This window comes from Elaeis guineensis, chromosome 9, assembly GCF_000442705.2.
Source record: "Elaeis guineensis isolate ETL-2024a chromosome 9, EG11, whole genome shotgun sequence".
Lineage (NCBI taxonomy): Eukaryota > Viridiplantae > Streptophyta > Magnoliopsida > Arecales > Arecaceae > Elaeis > Elaeis guineensis.
In genome coordinates, this window is record NC_026001.2 from 22210921 (window position 1) to 22233265 (window position 22345).

Here is a 22345-nt window from a genome sequence, read left to right on the forward strand (position 1 = left end):
AGACTTTGAAGGGCCCGTCTCCTCGATCTCCCTCAATCGAACTCCTTCCACCCCCTTCCTCTCTTCATCGCCTAAGGCTCCAACCCTGGCCGCCGCTTCTCCATCTCCCTGGATCCCAATGCCCTTCGATCCCTTGTCCATTCCCTCCAATCTTCGTTGAGTGCCGAAGGACCCCTGGATCCGATCTCCAGCTATTTTTCGTTTTTTTAGGGATTTTTGCTGCATTTTCTTGGGAATTTTTGGGGTTTCTGGTAGATCATATAGGTAGAGATGAATCCGCTCTGCTGGCATTGCGCCGGTGGTCGCTGTGATCGGGGGGAGCGCGGGAACTCGCCCGTGGTAACGCTGAAGGCGAAGCCCGGCGGCGGCGGCGGCGGCAGCAGGTGTTGAGAATCAGGGGAGGAATTCGTCGAGCAAGCAGCTGTTATCGTCGGCTCCTCTGGCCTCAGAGTCGGATTTGGGTGTGAGTCGAGAGGCGGATGAGGGGGCGGGGGCCACGCGGGCGGCGGGGGAGGGGAGTGAGGGGAAGGGCAGCGGCAGAGGGTGCACGGCGAATGGGTGGTGGCGGGGTTCTGTACAAGTGGGTGAATTACGGGAAGGGGTGGAGATCGAGGTGGTTTGTGCTGCAGGATGGCGTTCTGTCTTATTACAAGGTGCATGGGCCGGATAAGATTGCTGTGGGGCCGGTATGCGAGGTCGGCGGCGTCCGGGTGATCGGAGAAGACTCTCTGAACGGGTGAAGAAGACCAGGCGGCGGGTGGGGCAGCAGGGCGGGGGATGGCAAAGCAGTGGAAGCCATTTGGGGAGATACATTTGAAGGTTTGGTGCCAGTTCTCTGTTTTCTTTCCTTCTTCTTCTGTTACTGTTTTATCTGGTTTTGTGAAAGTGGTCTTGTGGCACAGGTCGTTGATCTTGTGGTTGGTTGGTCCATACTGAATTGCAATGTCAAACAGAGATTATTGCGTATGAAATAGTCTATAAGTAGTTGTTGATATGAATGGGCTTTGAGTTTCAGAAAGCATAACTGTTTTGTATAAGATATGCCATTTTTACTAGTAATCTGATATATTTTGTACTAATCCTTGATCAGAAAGATAATTACAATCATTGGTATACTTCCATGAAAACAACACTTTCATCTTTTCTCAAGAAATAATGCAGAATGCTGTGAAGTTATAGCAGACTTGTTGGCTGGATGTCACAATGAGAAGCTTTGCATGGGTATGATGGAATAACTTATATCATGCTCAGAAATTATCATCATACAGTAGTAGAAAAGGACTAATTAAATAATCCCAGCCACATATCCAAATTTGCCTTCAAATAGTCAGAGTTATTGATATACCACTTCCAAAATCCTTTATTACTTCACTTAAATACTGAAGAACCTTGAATTTTCTCATGGGATTTGACCTTTAAGACAACCTTGTCCCTTTCTTTTGCACAAATTTCTATATCTGGAGGTTATAATCTCATTATTATAGCCATATTCTTTTCAGAAGATGATTTGATTAATCATGTGAACCACATCCCTACTGGTATAACAAATTGGTAAGTAGGAAGTTGGAATAGATGAATGGACTGAACAAACTAGTGTTGGTTTCACCACTTGGGTTTCCATTTCCTGTAGCCAACATTTATCCACATTCTCAACCATTTAGAACCAGTCTTGACCACACTCAAGCTTTATGACATGTGCCAATGAACTGGATGGAAAGTTTCTTTAGTTTGCTGAATAAGAGCTTGGCAAGCCTCTCCTTTTTCTAACATTCTATCCTTTGCAGATGAGAATTTTTTAAAGCCTAAAACACTTAAGAGGATCTCAAAGCACTGCAAGATTACTCTGGGCTAGAAAATTATATCCTTTTGTGCTTCATCATGAGATGTCATTAACAATCAGCAAATTGGAGTCAGTTCCCCCATTTCTAGTATTTGGGCAGTTGTTGCAAACTCTATGGTAATGCAAGCTTTCACATTCTACAAGTGAACTCAGTAAGTAGCATAAACCATAGATTGGTATGGATACCCTTGTCTTAGATCTTTCTTGCAACAGTGTCATCTCAGAGAGATCCATGATAATGTAATAAACCCCTATTGGAGTAATACATTTTCAAAGCCATATGTGTAAGTCTAAAACAAGATATTTGCAAACAATACTCGAGACTTTTAGTAACTAGTCAAAATGTTAAAATTTGATGGCACATTTGATAGATTGTGGTATTAATTTTCATTTAAAGGAACTCTTGCTTAACTAATCATTAATTTATTACTATCTCTTATTCATTAGCAAAAACCATGGATCTAAGCACTATTTAAATTGATGCATTATGAGAAATTTAGATAGATAAAAATGAATGATCAAATGCAGATGCATTTCTTTTCCTTCATTTTATTTGCGATTGATGATGACAATTTTAGTATCATGTTTTTTTTACTGCTATTTATGTTAATTTCTACTTTTTTTTGCATCTTATATTTTTCCACTCTTGATGGGTTATTTTGACATACTCCATAAACATAGAGTTTATCCATTATTTTTCTTCTCGAATCCTTCTTTTCTCTTAATATTCCTAGCTTCTCAAATATGGACATTGCTTTTAGATGAAAAGCTTTTTATGCATTCATCTAATGCAAAATATTTGGATATAATAGTTTGTATAAAATGCCTAGAAATTAAAAATGATTTACCTTGGAGGTCTTTTACCCGTACATCAAAAAAGCACAAAATGAGCACAAGCAATAAAGCTTGTGAGCAAAAGTACGTCATAAACTATATAATTTGCAAATACAAGCCATTGATCTCCATCTAAATATTTTAAAACATATATGAATCAGTATTCAATCAATTTGTATGCCTTCTGGACTTTAGATTGAATCAAAACATGGCATCACACTGTTAAAAAGGTTTTAGCTACAGTGCATCTATATTAAATTTTAATGGTTTGTAGGAGTAGATCTCGACCTTTGGTGGATGAAGGTATTGTGGGAGAGTTATAAAGTCATTTTTTCTTCTACACCTCCCAATCTCTTGCCTGCATGGTTCCACCGTGGCTGTGAAGCAGCCGTAGCATCCTACTGGTATTGATGACCATTAGCATCATCGAATATGGAACCGTTTGGAGTGTCCGTTATGGGAGCCTCATCATCTCCATAGCTTCTTCTCAACGACCTGTGATGGCTGCTTGTCTACATGTCAGTCAATGGCTACCATCACTTCTCCTTGTAGGCCCACTCCACCCTCAGATGATGGCTCTTAAATACCTTCCTAGACCTTGGCTGTTGCTCTTAGATGAACTAGGAAGTGGTGGCATGTCCTTTGAGCGAATGGATGTGCTCTGTGGGATTATAAGAGTTCAGTAGTACACGAATGGGAACAATGGCATGGATGCAAAAGGGGAAAAAGGGGGTGGCTGCACCTTTTCTACCAATGGCCATGGTCACTGGTGAGGATGCGATGGTGAAGTGAGGGTTGTTGGTGGGGCGGAGAGGGGGTGGGGGAGGGGGGTAAGAGGAGAGCATTGATATTGCCACTGTGGAAGATGACTGGAAGCAACAAGGTGGTTGCACAGTGTCAAGAAAGTAGGAAGAAAAGGAGAATTTGAAGCTTTAAAATAGGGCTTAGTGTTTTAGTTACTTACAAGAAAATCTTTTCTTTTACGTTGTACTACTGATATTGTGGTAAATCACCTGAGCTTACCATTTTAGAATGAATGACTCAAACTATGTACCCTAAAAATCGCTAGGGAGTACTGTAGCAAACATTTATTAAAATTGTGCATTTTGAATACTTCCAATATATGGGTGAAAGATCAGAGGTCTTTTGCCAATAAATTAAATGGGCACAAGATAAACAATAGGAATATAGCTAGACTATATGATTTGCAAATCCAAACTATTGATCTTGATCTAAAAATTGTAAAATAAGCACAAATCTAGATTTAGTTAATTATACTTATCATTCTTATCCCTTTCTCTATTAGAGAACTATCTCTCCAGGGATTGTGAAAGATGTTCCACTAGAAATATTCTTGTTATTGCTTCGACTCATATTGCCCAAAAGTGGCTTCCGATCTAATAGCTCCAAAATAAATTAAATATGACTAGATCCACCTAGTACATGGCATCACATCATTAAAATTTTCCATTTTGAGTCCATATGATGCATAGGTAAATGGTCTAAGAGTCCATGATTTTTCGTTTATAGCCAATATAGACATCATAGATCATCATGATCAAGAGTATGCATTTTCATTTTGGGAGGCCTATCATTAGTTTTCATTGTAAAGCCTGTGAGGCCAAATGCTGTCAGAAGCATTCTAGCCTCGGTGTGCACACGCGTGTAGTCAGACTTGCAACAGAGAATTCTCCTGCCAATTAATGTACTTAGATAATTCATTTGTAGGATCACTTTATATGGAAAGTTTGTTATTGTATGTTGCCAGTTTCTCTTCAACTTTGAAGGCCTTGATGCTAAATGGAATCATATGAGGTAGACATATTTATAAACATGTGGTGTTGCATTGACTTCCGTTGACCCATATGTCTACTGCCTTTGTTGTTAAGTATCTATGATGTAATTGATGGGTTGATCCATTTATCTGTTTTTAATTTTTAGGTCCTTTGTTATATGATTCTACATTCACTTATGCTCTGGTCCCACTAGATACTCATGGTATGATCCTCAAACAACATTTGGTATAGCTGTTCCCATGTAGCCGATTGTTAGTTCATGGCCTTAAAATAAACTTATTTTGCTGCTTTGCATTGGTCACCATTTCCACAAACAACTTCATATTTCTTCCATCCTCTGTGGTAACAAGTGAGAAGTGAACATGATTTCAGGTTTCTTCAATTCGTGGCAGTAAATCAGATGATAAAAGGCTGTATATTTTCACTGGCACTAAAACTCTTCATTTACGGTGTGATTCTAGAGAAGATCGTAGTGCATGGATTGAAGCATTGCTGTCAGCTAAAGATCATTTTCCTCGTATGCTAACCAGCAATGACTTTGCACCTACCATAGATATCAGAGTCTCTACTGAGAAGCTACGGGGACGATTGCTGCAGGAAGGACTCGGTGAAGCAGCAGTCAAAGAGTGCGAGTCTATAATGCTCTCTGAACTCTCTGAGCTGCAGAACCAGTTAAAATCTCTTCAACAAAAAACATATTGTTTTACTTGACACACTAAGGCAGTTGGAGGTAACTTTATGTGGATAATGTGGATATTATTTTCACCGTTAAATCAATACTGAGTAAATGTAAATAAAAAGAAAGGGCATAATTTCCAAATATATTTAAGGAGAATTTTCCTTCATTCAGAGAATTCTTTACTTTCTATTGATCTTTTTTGTTTCTTAATGATTCTTTAATTTCTATCGATCTTTTCTTCTGAAGGTAATGTGATTGATCTTTTTCTTAAGTTTATGTGTGCATTGCTGTGCAAACCTTTGTCTCCACCTTCTCACACTGCTTATTATTTGCATCTGATTTGTTTTTACATTTTGAAATCACATTTTCTCTGCATGTAATATACTGTAATGTACTATTTAAGAAAAACATGTGGAGTATTATGTTAAATGCTAATTATACTCAATTCCATTAACTATATCTTATAAATTGTTATTAGCAGCAAATCTATTATTGCATGATACTCTTAGATCATAAGTGGTGTGTGCTTGTTGCTGTAGTATACATTGCCGTTTTTAAAACTTAATGATAATTATGCAGTATTTTTAAAATTTTCTTTTCACTTGTAGGAAAATCTTTTTTTTTTTTTTTTTTTTAGTCCTTATGATGTTAGGGAATATACTTACTACAGTGCTAAGACATCCATCTATTTTCCTTTATGGATATAGTTTCATGGAGGTGCAATGTTGCAATAAAACATGGTATATATTGTTGTAATTTTACTTAATAAGTAAACTTCAAGAATGAATATTTTCAGAGAAGGCTTGTCTCCACCACATCAGAACAACATTTGACTGCCTTGACTTCATCTTGAACTTGCATGCCTTCCCAACTGCTTGTATTCATTTGTCTGCCTTGTCCTTTCTTGCTCTTTTGCCCTTTGCAATTGAAACCTTGTATATCCATTTACAACCGGAAAACTAAGTTTGGCAGCCCAGGGTCCAATCCTTTTGTAGTTACCTAAACACGTGTTCCTGCAGCTCATTGTTCACATGCCCAAACTTTTATGCGCATCTTAACACTCCAATCTTCAGTGCATCAAGATCCGCTTGTATTTTCATGGGATGAGATCAAGGTTTTAAATCCTGTGGGACGGAGCTGTCCCGATTTTTCCATGGGATAGGATGGGACAGCGGATGGGATGCGCCGTTGTCTTGCCTCATCTTGACACTTAGGATAGAGGATATCTCAAGGTGTTCTCATTGAGACGTTGGGATGCTAGTGGGACAGCCCTGTCTCGATGCATGGGATGGTATTTTGTCCGTGTCCCATGGGACGTCCCGCTGGGACCTACATCCTTGGATGAGATGATTACATTTGGTTGGTCATCTCCATGTTAAACATGACTCTCAGAGCATCAGTTACTGCATAATATTTATGGATCAAATCCTTTAATATTACTTAGGTACCCCTTAGTGGCCTGACTGCTGAACATTTCATTTTCTGTATATTTCAAAATTAACATACACATTTTCTTTGCAATCCATGGAGCAAGAAATTGGGAAAGTAAAGTTGAAAAGCACACATTTCATTCTTTTAGTGAAATGTCCTAATATATAGATACATGAGACGTCATTTCTGGCATCACAGAGTTGTATACTTTTTGCATAGGCTATTTGATAGTTTTATGACATTTGAAAAGGCTGCTTCCTTGTTGCAAAACTTTAACTCCTATAAGATCCATTGACCTTCTAAGTTTCAAGGCAGGCTCCTCTGTTGCTTGAAGCTGCTTTAGCTAGGAGTTTGGCTCTAATTATTAGGGAAATGACGTCATGCCAATCAGCAATTGAAAAATTTGCTCAATATTTTCTTGTAACTTATTGGCATTGAGTTGTGCTTCATACATCTTTTCATGGGAAAAGGCTTGAATTATATTGATGGTGATGACTGATGGTAATTCCAATGTGTGCAGCATGTTAACTGGTGCGAAAAGTTGAATAATGGTTCTCTGATAGATTATGTTCAAGAAATCAATTGCAGAGGCCTCATATTTCAGATGCTACCGTTTCTTTTCTCATATTATTTCTTTTTTGAGTCATGAAGCAAAAACATGGTCCTAAAGGGACTATATTGTCCTTTCTTTCTTGATATGCAGACAGAGAAAGTGGAGCTAGAAACTACAGTAGTAGACGAAACAAAGGAGCGTGAAGCACATGCTGGACAGGGGAATGGGAGATTCAGTGGTCAGTAGTGCTTGAAATAGATTTATTTTCTTGAATACTATGTAATATTACTCGCGATGCATATATATATATATATATTATATATATATATATATATATATATATATATATATATATATATATCCACATTGGTTAGGGATTTCTATGCCCTGCCATTTACTATAATTTATTTTGGTATTACAAATTTGTGTTATCATGTGACATTTGGCTGACATATGTTATGCATATTATGCTCACAATTTACTGAACTTTTTGTAAATCAAGGGGCTATATTTTTCAATGATATTCTGAAATATGAAAGCTTCTACTATGACCTTGTTTCATCTTCTTTGGGAAAAAAATACCATATGTTTATTTTATACCTATTTGTTTTAGTCTGCTTTTACCATGACCCTGCTTCATTTTCTTTCGGAAATAATTGCATGCGTTTCTTTTCTCCCTACTTGTTTTAATCTTATGAGGACCAGTGCAGGTGTGTGTTTGGTCCCACAGTGGCTATGTCGTAGGTAGATCTTGGATACTTAGACAGGGTCAAGGATCCAAATAATATCTTCCGATTAGCTTTTTTGGATGGAGGTCCCATGTTATTCTTTGATACTATCTATAACAACCTATGATCTCATACAAAAGGCTAGCTGAAAGGCATTATTGGGGTTCTTTGGCCTTCCTAGGATCTACTTAGTGTGTAGCTGGTGTGGGACTAAACTCACGCCCGCATGGGTCCTCACAAATCTGCTTTGATTTATATATGGTGTGGATAATGCAGTTGATACCTTAAGAGTGTGAACAATGATAAGAACTCTTTGCAATTTTCTTTTACAAATTTTCAAATTTATCTTGTTCTGGCGCTTCCTAGCAACAGTTCTGGAAAAATTGGATGTGGAAGCAAAATTTATAATGGAAAAGGGAAACCAGCAATGGAATGGCCAAGTTTGACTGATCTTGAGATAATGCTGGTAATCACCAGGAAAAGGGTACATGGATCTATTCGGAGGCCATTGCTTCAAATCTTGCTGGAAATTGCATGTTTGTACTTGAAGAAACTCTATAGGCTCCAGGAAAATGAGCTCAACAAATGAGATTTGGCTCATTTAACTCAGTCTCAAATTGGTACATGATTGAACCTGTCTCTCCAAGTCAAATATCTGGTTCATGTTTGTTTTCTGAAACCAATGTTGGCTTGGTATTTGCTCTACATTTTAGAGTTTAAGCTGGTTTAGTTGGGAATTTCGGTCAAGCTAGATTGATTGATGTGACCCATCTGCACCTGGAAAAATGGTGGACACACACATTCTTCAGTTTAAGACAATTTTCTTTTACCACTAAATGTTCAAAAGATAATGAGAGGAATGGTGCTGCAGTTTCCCTTGGCCACATATTGATTGAGGCATCTGTCAGTATAAGGACCAAAATGCATTACCTGTACAAGCTAGTTTAATTGATGATCCTCTCCTTTTCTTCATTCTTCTGACGTTTTTGTTGGATCTCCAACTTCTTGTTCAATCTCGACTACCATCCAGAGATGGACTTGTTTCCATCCTAAATGTACAAAAAAATAACTGATGCATGTCTATTCTTGTGGGATGAGTCACCACCATTGGCATTTTGTTGACATTCTGGAAGCTAAAGACTAAAACCTTTTGTCACATGAGCAAACCAACATTATAAATAGTTGTGGAATGCTTTGGTGGACAACTTATATTCTTGTTTCTATTTTCTCTTTTATTCTCGTTAATTTGAATTGGAATGAAAAATATTCAGACCTTCAGCAATGTAATTTGATGTATCAAAATGGTGCTTTTACCAGTGAAAACAAACAAAACATCCTTGAAGAAAAAAGAACTTGTGTTTTGCTCATTTTTCATTTTGGAGTATGCCGTTGTACTTTGTGAGACTGTAAGTTTAGTGTACATGTAAATGCTTTTGTATTTAAATATGTCCATGTATTTTTGTCAGGCTTTGGTTTCTTTCTTCTGGAATTTAAAAAACATTCATCTTATTTTGAATGGTACAGACTTCTATTCAGTTATGTCAGAGGGCAGCGCAACTGACTCCGATGCAGACAATGAAAGTCAAGGTCCAGATGGGGAAACGGATGAAGATGATGGGATGTATTTTGACACGAGTGACTTTCTGTCGTCAGAGTTACTGAGAAGTGCCTCATATCGTTGTAGAGAAACTAGGACAAATGGCTGCATGTGTTTAACATGTGATAGAAATTCCTGCTGGTCCTGATGATATGAGAAGTATTCTCATTGGATTGAAAACCATTGAGTATCCTTATGTTAACGGAGAGAGAAGTTGCCAGAGCGAAGAAAAGAGAAACCTGTGGGCTTGTGGTCAATAATTAAAGAAAACATCGGAAAAGATCTTTCTGGAGTTTGTCTTCCTGTTTATTTCAACGAGCCACTCTCTTCCTTGCAAAAATGCTTTGAGGACCTGGAATATTCATACTTGGTGATCGTGCATTGGAATGGGGCAAGCAGGGTTTAATCTTTGGAAAAATTCCACCTTTTACTAATCAATTGCTTATTCATATATAATATTATTACCATTCCTGTTTCATAAGGTTCTTAATGTGTCCCAACTTATAAGCATGTCCTTTTAATGTAAATGTTTTCTGGTAAATTTTTATATTTTCTTTGGAATTCTGTGGTGCAAAGACAGCACTTACTTATTGCTGATGATCTGGTCATCCTGCTGCTTTTGTTTTATGTTTCATATGGGTCTCATGTGTTACAACTTATAAGCATGTCCTTTAATGTAAATGTTTTCTGTAAAATTTTTGTATTTTCTTTGGAATTCTTTGGTGCAAAGTTAGCACTTACTCATTGCTTATATCTGGTCACACTGCTGCTTTTGTTTTATGCTTATAACAGCAATATTGATTTGTTATGGAGATGTTTTTTAATTTGAACTTTTACTAATTAGTCTGATTAATGTAACTAGTGTTCCATTGTCTTGAATGAATGTTCAACGGCTGCATGGAAGCATCTGCTTCCTTTTACTAATTTGAAACAATATCATTTTTACATATGTATGATTAGTTTGAACACTTTGAAGTTTGATGAACACTCTATGCTTGGCAATCATGAGCATTCTTTTTTGAAAACTTTCCATAAGAAAATGATGCTTCTGCTGCGCAACACTTCTAATATCTTGACTCCTGAGCTAGATGTCTGCCTTCTTAATGGCAATTAAGTGTTTCCACTATTCAAGTAATGATGGGCTATTACCGGTGGTAACAAAACTTTTCAAGTTCTGCATTGTTCATTTGAAAAAAAACCCACCACCATTTTTTAGGATAATATGCATTACTGTGGATAGCTAGTAATGCCTGCCAAACATGGTATAAGCATGTGGGGTTATAGTTAAAATTGATGTTATTTGTTCTTTTGTTTCTGATCTTTAAAGTGCCTTGCAGCTTCTTGCTTATATTTAATGCTATCTACTGTTCTAGATTATCTTCTACTTTTTTTCTTGATTCTTGATTGATTGCCATGTTTTCTTTAATACATCCTTAAGGGATTTTTGTAATAGTATGCATGGAAATTTATTATTATATCATTGCTATGTTTACTGCTTTGGTGACTTGAACAGTACGGTAATACTGTGCATGTATTGGGGTGTTCCCGTTCATATTGTATTAACCTTAGCCTTGAACCAACAAATTATATCCATCCAGTGGGGGTTGGCTTTGTGCTTATAATTCATCAAGATGAAGAAACGTTTTCTAGTTGTATTGTAAGCTGATCTTAGCCCTCTAAACTGAAGCTGAATCTCTGACTTAGATAACCTTTTTCAAGGAGCATACTTCTATAAGACCTGGAGAAGCCATTTCTGGGTATGGATACCTACTCAGCACATACCTTAAGCTTGTGGAACTTAGGAGCAAATTTGAGGTCTGCCTCGATTTGTAGTCCAGTGTGTGGGATTAAGGCATAAAATGCAGAGAATTGCATTATCTCTAAGGCACAAGCAATAATCTGGAGAGCCAAACTCAGATCTTTAAGTTGCATGATGCTGCTGCTTCACATCAGTTTTTTGGGTCCTTCGGTGACAGTTTTGGGAACTATTACAAGATGCTTTATCCTTTTCTTTTGTCCAATGCTTGATTTAAAGCATTAACCTCATTGATGGAACTTTGGCCTTTAGAATCAGGTATTTGTGATTATATACATAATCCTATCATAATCAACACTATACCTTGAATATCTATCAGAATTTTGTCGATATTAAGGCTACCCATGGTACTACTCAAGATCCACCTGTAGCGGTACCGGATCCCGTACCGGATGGCGACTCTTACCGCCAATACGGTACCGGTACCAGATATCCGGTACCGTATCGACACATGGTATGCTTCAGCATACTGGTTGCATACCCGGTACATATTTTTTTTGTTTTGTTTCTTTTTTTTGGGGTGTTCAAAATATTAATTCATAAATACAATCCCAAAATTATATTATATTGTATCTTATTGATATATTTGGATTCAATTTTTGAGTTCGGTAGCAGTACAGGTACAGGGACTCTTGATCCAAAATTTTAAATATATATTTATTTACATTATATTACAAACTATATCATCCTAAAATTAAAAAGAAAATATATATAATGTGCATTAAAATATATCTAAACTTTTAAAGTACAAAAGCACAAAAAATGATATATAACTACTCAAGATCTACTCTGGACATTTAATATCCTCGTCGAGTATATCTGTGATGCTCGTTAGATATCTGGATATCTTAGTATAATCTGGAGGAACATCAGTTCACCCTCTAATTAAGGATGCATCGTACTCTTGAATATTCGTCTCATAAGGCATCCTCTCTGGATTGTACGACATCTCAGATCTTTCACTCAAACTCTGACTCTAGGAAGTATCCTCGGGATGATGGTATGACTGTGGAGGAGCCCTCCGAATATGCCGGTAGCAAAATCCGATCCGTAAGATGCTCCAGACTGCATAGGATAGTAACCACTAGAAGATGTTGCTTCGGATGCACCATATCATATGGATCATAAGGTGGCTGCGGATAATAGGATCCATAATGGAGGATGATCCAGATACATCCATAAAATCTACTCCACGTGCAAGATCGTCTGTAGTTGCATCGTGTGCTGGACGACCTCTAGGAACCCGTCGTCTATATGAAATTGGCTCCGCACGGTCTCTACCGACTCGTCCACCATGGTTCTTATCTTGTGTGGCATGTGTAAACTGGGACTCACCGGTGAATCGAATATCACCTGCGGCTATTTCATAAGGAGTGGTCTCCTGTCCTCTAGTTCTTCTCTGATCATCAGATCCATGACTACTACTATAGTATCATCATCACTCTTTTTGATCTCCGAATCTGAGTCAGATAGCTCCTGTACTCTCGAGAGTGGTGCACGTGCAAATGTCTTTTTTTCCTCTTGTGCCCCTCTGTGACTGAGTTTCTTGTGATTGGGAGAATGGATGTCTTCTTGCTGACTGCCGACCTCGTCTAAACATTTGTCGCTCGAACCTCTGCGAGGATGTATCGAACATCGAGTCATGTGATGAATGAGTCTCCTGTGTCCCCTCAAGTTGTGGCTGATCAGTTGGAACCTTATGTGGAATATTTCTTTCTACCCATTGTCCTGGATCCACCCTGATCTCTTTAGCTACCACACTGGCTGATCGTAGAGGGAATCCGGCTCATCAAGCTCTGGCTCTTGCTGCTGACTTGCAAGCCATTCGATGATCGGATCGTCATCCTTGTCAGCATAATCTAGTGTCGGATCAGTATACTTCAGTTGTACTTTCTTCTGAATGTATTTTAGCCTCAACCTCAAATTATAGTGAACATATACAAGATCATTGAGGCTTTTTGTATTAGATGATTTTTTCTGTTTGTTTGTGGGACGAAAGTCGATCAATTGCGCTCACAGCTACTAGCAGAGACCGTTTGAGAAAGAATGCGGACAGCCACACCTCTCAAATGTTCTGTGGATATTCCAAAATGAATCCACCATTCAGCTGTAAAAGCAAAATTACATATCAAATTTTATGATATTATTAAGCAAAATTACATATCAATCTATGCTGCTCATTATTGATATGAAATTTATCTGGATTCATCTGTTTTTGCTTACGACAGTTGATGAGACTCCAAAACTGTCTGATCTTTCTCTAAACTGTTTCATCTGTAAAAAAATATTTATTAAATTTATAAATATATCATTGAGTACAGATCGAATTCAGTTGAATAATCACATCTGTTTTAAAATTAGTATTCCTCTTGCAGACACAACGATGTGATATCTGGATCGGACACCCATTTTATATATCACGTTACGAAGAGTAGCAAGAAGCTCGTTATGCATATCTATCCCAGAAATGGTGTACTGGAATTTCGGATTCAAAATAATAAGCTGCAGATAAATTTCATAATTGATTAAGTATACTTTTACAAGCATAAAAAAAAATATTTTAAAAATTCTTGAATCCATGCTTACCGGCTAGATGCAAATATCTATCCATCTGATAGTCCCAACGGTGCTAAATGATGTTAATAAATTTTTGAGCATGCTTCGGATCATTCTTACTGATCTGTTCTTCTTGCCCCCTCTCCATCATGTAATATAAGAACCATCTGGGGTATCTTTCACTATCCACGTGTGAAGCACCTCATATAATGGCTTAATAGCCTTCACTACTTCTCAGCCTGTCAGAATGACTGACTCGTCATAAGTTCTCCACATGACTTCCATCAGTGTCGGTCCTCGCATATCTGCTCTCTGTACTCGGCACTGACAAACATCTGACGTAAGGCTGCTTTCTTCTGAAGAAGACTATCAAGTGCTATGTAGTTGGTAGCAAATGTGTGATATCCGATCTTAAGATCTCTCCCCAGTATACGTCCGCATCAATGAAAGAACCCATGTGTGATTGTAGATGAATCTAGTAATAGTTGGGCAATCTCCACTACCTGCTGCACCTACGAATTTTCCAATATCCATCAATATAAGATCAATGCAATGTGCAGCACATGGGGTCCAGTATATCTGCGGTCGCTGCTCCATCAGCAACTCTCCGGCATCTTATATTGTGGTCCATTATCTGTGATGACCTGCACGACATACTGCTCACCCACTGAATCAATCACCTCCTCCATCAGAAAGGATATATGTGGCATCGTGCATCTTATCTGAAGCATCAATTGATTTGTGAAAAAATATTTTTCATCACAGTATGTCAAAAAATTAATGATGCTCCGTCTAGTAGGACCGATCCAACCATCACACATCACTGTCAGTCCGTATGTAGGTCATTTATTCTTGTAAGAAGCAATCCATCTCTGCAGATCCTCTTGTTACTGTCAAGAAGCTGACCATAGATGTCCTTAGGTCCTGCGGATCTACACCCTGGCCGGCAGCCTCTATGGCTGAAATGCAGATCGATAGTAAGGATTTCTGCTGCATTTGCTGGAATATGGCTGAAATGAAATCATGATCCAATAGCTCGCCATATATTCTTCTTATTTTTTTCACCATAGTGTCAATCCTTGCTGCTTTGAATCCTTGTTGGGAAAAGCATGTGGATCCAAATCATGGATGGTGGCTCCTGCTGGAATATCTCTGGAGGACCTCCTTACTGCCAAAAGCTCCAACAAAATGATATGCTGTTCTGCTCCCTCTACCATCGGCTCTCTGACTGAGGTAGTCCTCCTGAACTCGAATTCTCCTCCATCGATCGCTGATCCAGATCCGATTCGTAGCATGATGGTCCAAATCGCTCTCTATATCTGGCCATCTCTCCTATCGGTACTGATCAGCCAAGCTCGTCTGAATGGCAGCCTCAATCTGTGCCTCCTATCATCTGGAGCGAAGCCTCCTCTGACTCTCTAGAGTGATAAGAAGGTGGCTCTGCAGCTCGACGGTCCACTTTTCCTTTTTGCTTTGTCTTTCTTCGCTGCTTTCGAATCAGCGAAGTGCTTTTCATCAACTGTCGGACCTCTGGGCATTTCGACATATGGACACATCAGGATAACCACCAGTAGGTGCTGCTTCAACCTAGTCACCCCTCCCTTGAACTCTGTGTTGCACCATTTGCATCTCCAATGATGCCGAGCCGAGAGCATCTCGCCATGATCCCAACCAATGTCACGCTCTGAATCTTTTTCTTACTCATTTCTAAGTATAACAAAATACGATAGTTTAATAATTATTAAAAAATATTATATATAAATTAAAAAATTCAATAATAATTTTAAAACTCATAAATTCAAAAAAATATGTTATATGCTTCAAATAATATTTTTGAATTAACTATAATATAATACTAATTTTACATATTTTTTATTTGATAATATTTTTTATTATTTAAATAATTATAAAAATATTTTTTAATTTCAAAAATTTAAAAAAAATCTGAGGTTAGATTCAAGTAGCTTAATTGCTTGAATCATTCTAAACATGATTTGAAACTCTGATTTTTTATTTTTTTAATTTATTTTTAATAATTTTTTATGAATAAATATATTTAAAAAATATATAATTAATTAAAGTCAATGAATGTCATGCTCTGAATTTTTTTTCTTACAAATATCTGCAAGTATAACAAAACACGTAGTTTAATAATTATTAAAAAATATTATATATAAATTCAAAAAAATTTCAATAATAATTTTAAAACTTATAAATTCAAAAAAATATGTTATATGCTTCAAATAATATTTTTGAATTAACTAAAATATAACACTATTTTTACATATTTTTATTTGATAATATTTTTTTATTATTTAAATAATTATAAAAATATTTTTTAATTTAAAAATTTTAAAAAAATTGAGGTTAGATTTAAGTAGCTTGAATCATTCTAAACATGATTCTGAAACTCTGATTTTTTATTTTTTGAATTTATTTTTTAAATTTTTTATGAATAAATATATATAAATATTTAAAAAATATATAATTAATAAAATCAACGATTTTAGTGTCATCATGTAGATCTTCAAAGATCTATCACATATGATCAAATCATACCAAAATCACAAAATTTTGGCATGATTTTCTCTTATTTTCATACTTCTTCGTTCTTATCTTTTTTTAACAAAAAAAATATAAAAAATAAAATATTTACTAAAAGAATAATACATTACCTTACTTCGTCAAAAATCAGCGTCTCCTCGAACCAGTGCTGCAATTTGAGAATTTTTTTCTTTTTCTTATTTTTTCGCATCTCGTTGAGTCTCAGAGAGCTCGGGAGTTCTCTGAGAGCTCTCGAGTCTCTCAGACAACCACCTGGGCTGTCACTAAAAGACAGTCCAGACCCCACCCCACACCCCCCACTCCCCCCCACTCCGTTCACTTGGAGATGTCGGTACGGTTCGCTTCAACGTCGAACCGAACTGTACCGGTCCATACCGTCCGGTTTTGGGCGGTATGGAGCTGAATCGTACTGAACCACCGGTTCGGTGCGGTTCGAAGCTGGTTTTTGAGGAAAATGGCCGAACGGGATCGGCTGGCCGCCGATCCAGTTCAGTACGCCCCGTACCGGCAGTTCGGTCTGGTGCAGCGGACCTTACTACTACCACCATTAAGTTTCTGTTCAGCAATGATGTGAAATTTACCATATCATAGAGTTTAAAACCTGGCTATAGTTATGCCATGATATAGTCAGATTGCTTTTGTTGTCAAGTATTTTTGCCATCACATATGAGTAAGCAGATATAAACCATGGGGCTGCCATTGTTTCTGTTTGGACCAGTCTAACATATTCTCATATTCTCATGATAGATGTTTATATTTTTCATCTATCCATGAGAATCGTGGATCAAGCTTCTGAAATAAAAACAAATGGTGAAAAAAGATCATAATGTTTTTGCCATGGACATGGGTCCTTTTATTTTTTTAATGCTTATGAGTTGTCTGGCAGCTGATTCAAATCCTGAACCAGTAGCAGACTGTTAGATTTCTTTCTTTCTTTCTTTTTTTTTTTTTTAACTCAGTGCACTTCTTTTGTATTGTATACTTATATCCTTTAGACTCTCAGCTATAGTTCCTGGATACTATTGAATAGAAAGAAAATGTCTTAACAAGTAGGAAAATTCTTGATAGGTAACAACAATATAAAAACTTATGACTGTATAGTTGCTGCACCCTGCTGTTTTTAACTTTCATTTAAGAGCTGCCTCACCTGGTTTCCTATATAGTTCATAGAAAAACCTATACATTCGATTGAACAGATAGTGTTACATGTGGTCGACTGCTGTCTGTTGCTTGATTGTGAAACATAAGTGAATGGGTTGGAAAATATGCAGGGAAACAGCTTAATGAGGATTCTCCACATTGCAGCATTTGCGGTATCTGGCTATGCTTCAACGGAAGGTCGACAATGCAAACCTTTCAACCCTCTTCTTGGGGAGACATATGAAGCTGATTATCCAGATAAAGGTCTTCGCTTCTTCTCTGAGAAGGTTACACTCTCGTCTTCTCTCAATAATGTGCAGCATACGTATTTAGTTAAGATACTCTGGATTATGGGTTCTCATTAACGTCATGTCTTTGGACAGAATAGAAACTTTAGTAATATTCCTTTTTACCATTCATTTCTATCCGTTTCCAGCAGAAGCAATTAATGTCCTCTGTTTGTGCTTGAAATAATGTAGATTCTGATGTGATCATCACACTGAACTGTTTTGTTTGGCCAAAAATTTTTGTCGGTTCAGGTAGTCACCACCCAATGATTGTTGCTTGTCACTGTGAAGGTAGAGGATGGAAATTCTGGGGTGATTCCAATCTGAAAGGAAAGTTTTGGGGTCGATCGATCCAGCTTGATCCTATTGGCATTCTAACTCTCCAGTTTGAAGATGGAGAAACATTTCAATGGAGTAAAGTCACCACTTCTATATATAACATTATAATTGGTAAAATTTATTGTGATCACTATGGTACCATGCGCATAAAGGGTAGTGGCCATTACTCCTGCAAGCTCAAGTTTAAAGAACAGTCCATCATTGATCGAAATCCACATCAGGTACCTCTGCATGATATAAATAGCATTTCCATTCTGCAGTTACTTTGTCCCTAGCTCATGGAACAATATGTTTAGCTAAATGTTTTCTGATGATTGTTATTTATTTTATTTTATTTATTTATTTATTTATCTTTTTTGGTTGAGATTTTTTTTTTGGGTGCGGTTGGTCTGGGGTGGACATGCATCAAGGTTTGTTTCATAGAGAGAGCAAAATGGAAGCTGCAAAAGAACTGCCATGAGTCAACAAAGAGTCCAAAAAGAAAACCAGCAAAACAGAATAAGCCCCAATCTATCAGAAGCCTGATCATAATGGTACAAGAGGTGTTTATGCCTGACAAAACATCCAAAACACAATACGGACTGAAACTGCAGCAGCTTAGAAACTAGTGTGAACAATGATGTTTGTGATTGTTCCGTGTATATGTCACTCTTTATAGCGCACACAGATATCTGAAATAAATATCCACTCCATTAAGCACTTCAAAGAACTTCTGTTTGAAAGTTGATGCCTTATCACTCATTCTGGATGAATAATTGCTTTAGGATTCATATATTTTTGCTTCATTTCTTGCAAAACCACACTTCATATTGCTGCCATGCGTGTGGCAGAAGCATGGCTGTGATACTTTCAAGAGTGGGCTTTCTTACACTCATGCTTAAGAAAGAACTATTTGCTGTAGTATTTTAAACATTTCTTTTATTGGGATTCTGACTTTTTTAGATTGGCATTCTAAAGAGTTTCTGAATCCACCTAAAAACCTAGAACACTTTCTAAATTAGGATTCTAAAAAATTGCTAAACTCATTATTTTTTCTCCTCTTTTGATTGTATTCAAAATCTATTTAGTCAGTAAAAGGTCTCATTAATAGTATTGTTGCAAAAGAAGAGTTTGGTCAGAAAAGCTTTGCCCACTACAATAGTTGATATATTACATTATTACGTGTATTATCTTCATGTTTCATTTGTTTTAAGAAAAGAAAAATGGCATATAGTGTCACGTGCAAGATTCAGTGATCAATAGTTAGTTCAGGAATTTTATTGATCCTAACCAGGGAAGGACTTCTGGTACACGTGGAAAAAACAAACTGTTGATGTCATTCAACTAGCTAGTGGAGATAGAACATACAGTAGACAATTACTGAGACATGTCTTGAGAATATTATGTAGGAGATACTATAAGAATCAATTAATTATCAAGATTATTGTCTCTTTGAGTAAACCAGAGATACCTGTCTTAGGAATATGAGAATGAACCACATACAACATTAGAATTCGGACTTGTTTACTAATTAGGAACCTCAGTGGCCAATTATACATGTGCATTTGATGTTGTTTGATAACACCACATCACTACCCCAACACCGCCATTACAGAAAGAGAAGAAAAATAATAAAGAAGTTATATGGTAACTAATACAAATCATCATTTTCGTTGCTTTGTTTTATAAATCTATTCTTACATGGTCATCTTCTTATGTTATCTAACGTACATAGTGGCATCTTGTAATGCAGTGACGTTGTTGTTCCAGTGATATTGATTGGGATGGGATCTCCATATTTGCTAGCAAGACCTCCTCAATCTAAACAGAACATCTTCATCAATCATTAATTATTATATAACTTGTTTTTGTCAGAAATTTGGCTGGGTAAATTATACTCATAATTTAGTGTATTCCCCATATTAGCAACTAAGTTTTACTTACTTTTGTAGCAGAACAGAGAAATTTCTTTCTAGATTATTTAATATATCTTTATCAACATTAGGTTGTATGTTTCAATCATCATGGAAAATGATTATAGATGAGTATTGTTATGTATTTTTTTACTCCCATACCTCCTCTTTTTGTTAACTGATAGTTCCATTTTACGATGCAGGTACATGGATTTGTGCTGGATAATAGAACAGGAAAGAAGGTAGCAATGTTGATGGGTAAGTGGGATGAAGCCATGTATTATATACTAGGTGATCCGAGTACAAAGCCTAAGGGGTATGATCCAATGTCTGAGGCTGTGCTTCTTTGGGAACGAGACAAGTCTGTCACTCAGACACGTTACAACCTTACACCATTTGCTATCTCCTTAAATGAGCTGACACCTAGCTTGTTGGAGAAGTTGCCTCCAACCGACTCTCGTCTTCGGCCTGATCAACGGCACCTAGAAAATGGTGAATATGAGCTGGCAAATGCGGAGAAACTCAGGCTTGAACAATTGCAAAGACAGGTACCTGTTATTATGCTTATTCCAAAATGCCAGTATTTTGATGACTTTCTTTGCTCGTAAAATGTTTATGATATGTCTATGAAATACTTAGTATCAGTTGCATGTTCGCACCCCCCCCCCTTCATTCTGTTGCATCTGGGTAGACTTTGATCAAGCTATTATTCAAAAAATTCAGAATTAGCAAACTAGTGAGCCGCCTCTTTGTTATTGAAGATCAGATGATGTCTACGTGATTTTGGTCTATCTTTTCAATGTTTCATGATTTTTTATAAATTAAAAACTGTGAAATTTATTTTATTGTTATATGTGATATACAGATCCCATTTCGTAATGCGTTTGAGTTAACTTTGAATTTTGGTATTGCTGTTGTGCTGTAGTAAAAATGTGAGAGATCTTCATACCAGCTGCATTCCTTGCCATTGAGATGCCATAAATGTTTGCATTTTGCAGTACATCAGCCTGCAAAAATGTACTCTGAAAAGCTGCAGTCAAGAAGCAAAATATCTGGAACAAGTTAGTGAAATTATAAATAATAATATTTATGCTTCGTACTAATGACTGTTCGAGCTACAAAATATACATAGGTTTGAGAACTCAGTTTTGGCTGGAACAATTGAGTTCTCATGTGGGCAATTTAGTGGTTTTGGTTCTAGTTTTGGGTTTTATGGTTGAAAACTGTATAAATACAAAAAGAGTGTCTACAGAATTTTGGAAAATACAGAATATTAAAAAGTATAGCAAGCCACTAAGATAAAATTAAGAGGTAATATACAATGTTTGGGACCTCTGGTGTATCTTTTTGGTTGGTTGTGTGGATAGAAATCTATATTTATAGTTTAATGACAAGATAACATATGATGATTTAAATGCCTTTACGATTTGTGAGTTCTGTGATAGCTGGGCTTATTTCAAAAATTTTGTTCAACCTGAAATATCTTTGAAACCTAATGTTACCATGCTTTCAAATCTTATCAAAGTCCTTAACTCTAAATTTAATATACACAACATGCTACTGAGCAATATAAGAAAGACAAAAAATTGTTAAAAAATTTACTTGGTGTTATATACATTTATTTGATCCCATTAGTTAGTTTCTGCTGATTCTTTGATATCAAGATCTGTTTTGGATTGGTCTTGGCTGAAAGAGAAATGCTTCAGTGGAGTTCTGTGAAACTTAGGGCCTGTTCTTTTGTAGGTAAAAGATTTACCCATGAATATTTTTCTGGGTAAGTATTTCCCAGGTAACATTTAGACAGGAAATAACTTATCTATGTTCTTTTATACGTGGGAAAGTGGCTTTGAAATCTGTTACCCGTGTTCTTTTGCATTATTACTTTCCCGGGTAAGTTGCTAAACTTTATCCATATTTCTCATAATACCCTTTATGCTTCTTGGGTCAAATTTGATGATTTATTTATAAAGCTTAATTTTTTTTGTACCAAACTAAGTAATTTTTTTTGTACCAAACTAAGCTTTTAGTCTATACCAAATTATCCTAACATAATAAAATTATCAACTTCTAATAAAGATATATTTTATTAGTCTGAGTTATTAGGCATTAACGATAGAGGCATTGGAAACGAGAAAAAGGATATTTTAGGAATAAAATTAAGAGATCACTTTACCGGTTGATGGGAAAATTATTTAGCCATCCCCTGGATGGGTAAAATTTTCCTCCTATTTTATGGGTAAATGCCACCCATGGAAAATAATTTACCCATCTTGAAATCTGTGAGAACATGGG

General features: G+C 36.7%; 1 pseudogene; it reads left to right on the top strand.

Annotated features, from left to right (window-relative positions):
• The first annotated feature begins 270 nt into the window (after positions 1–270).
• LOC140851745 (oxysterol-binding protein-related protein 1D-like) lies at positions 271–20676 on the top strand (annotated as a pseudogene).
• Positions 20677–22345: the final 1669 nt, after the last annotated feature.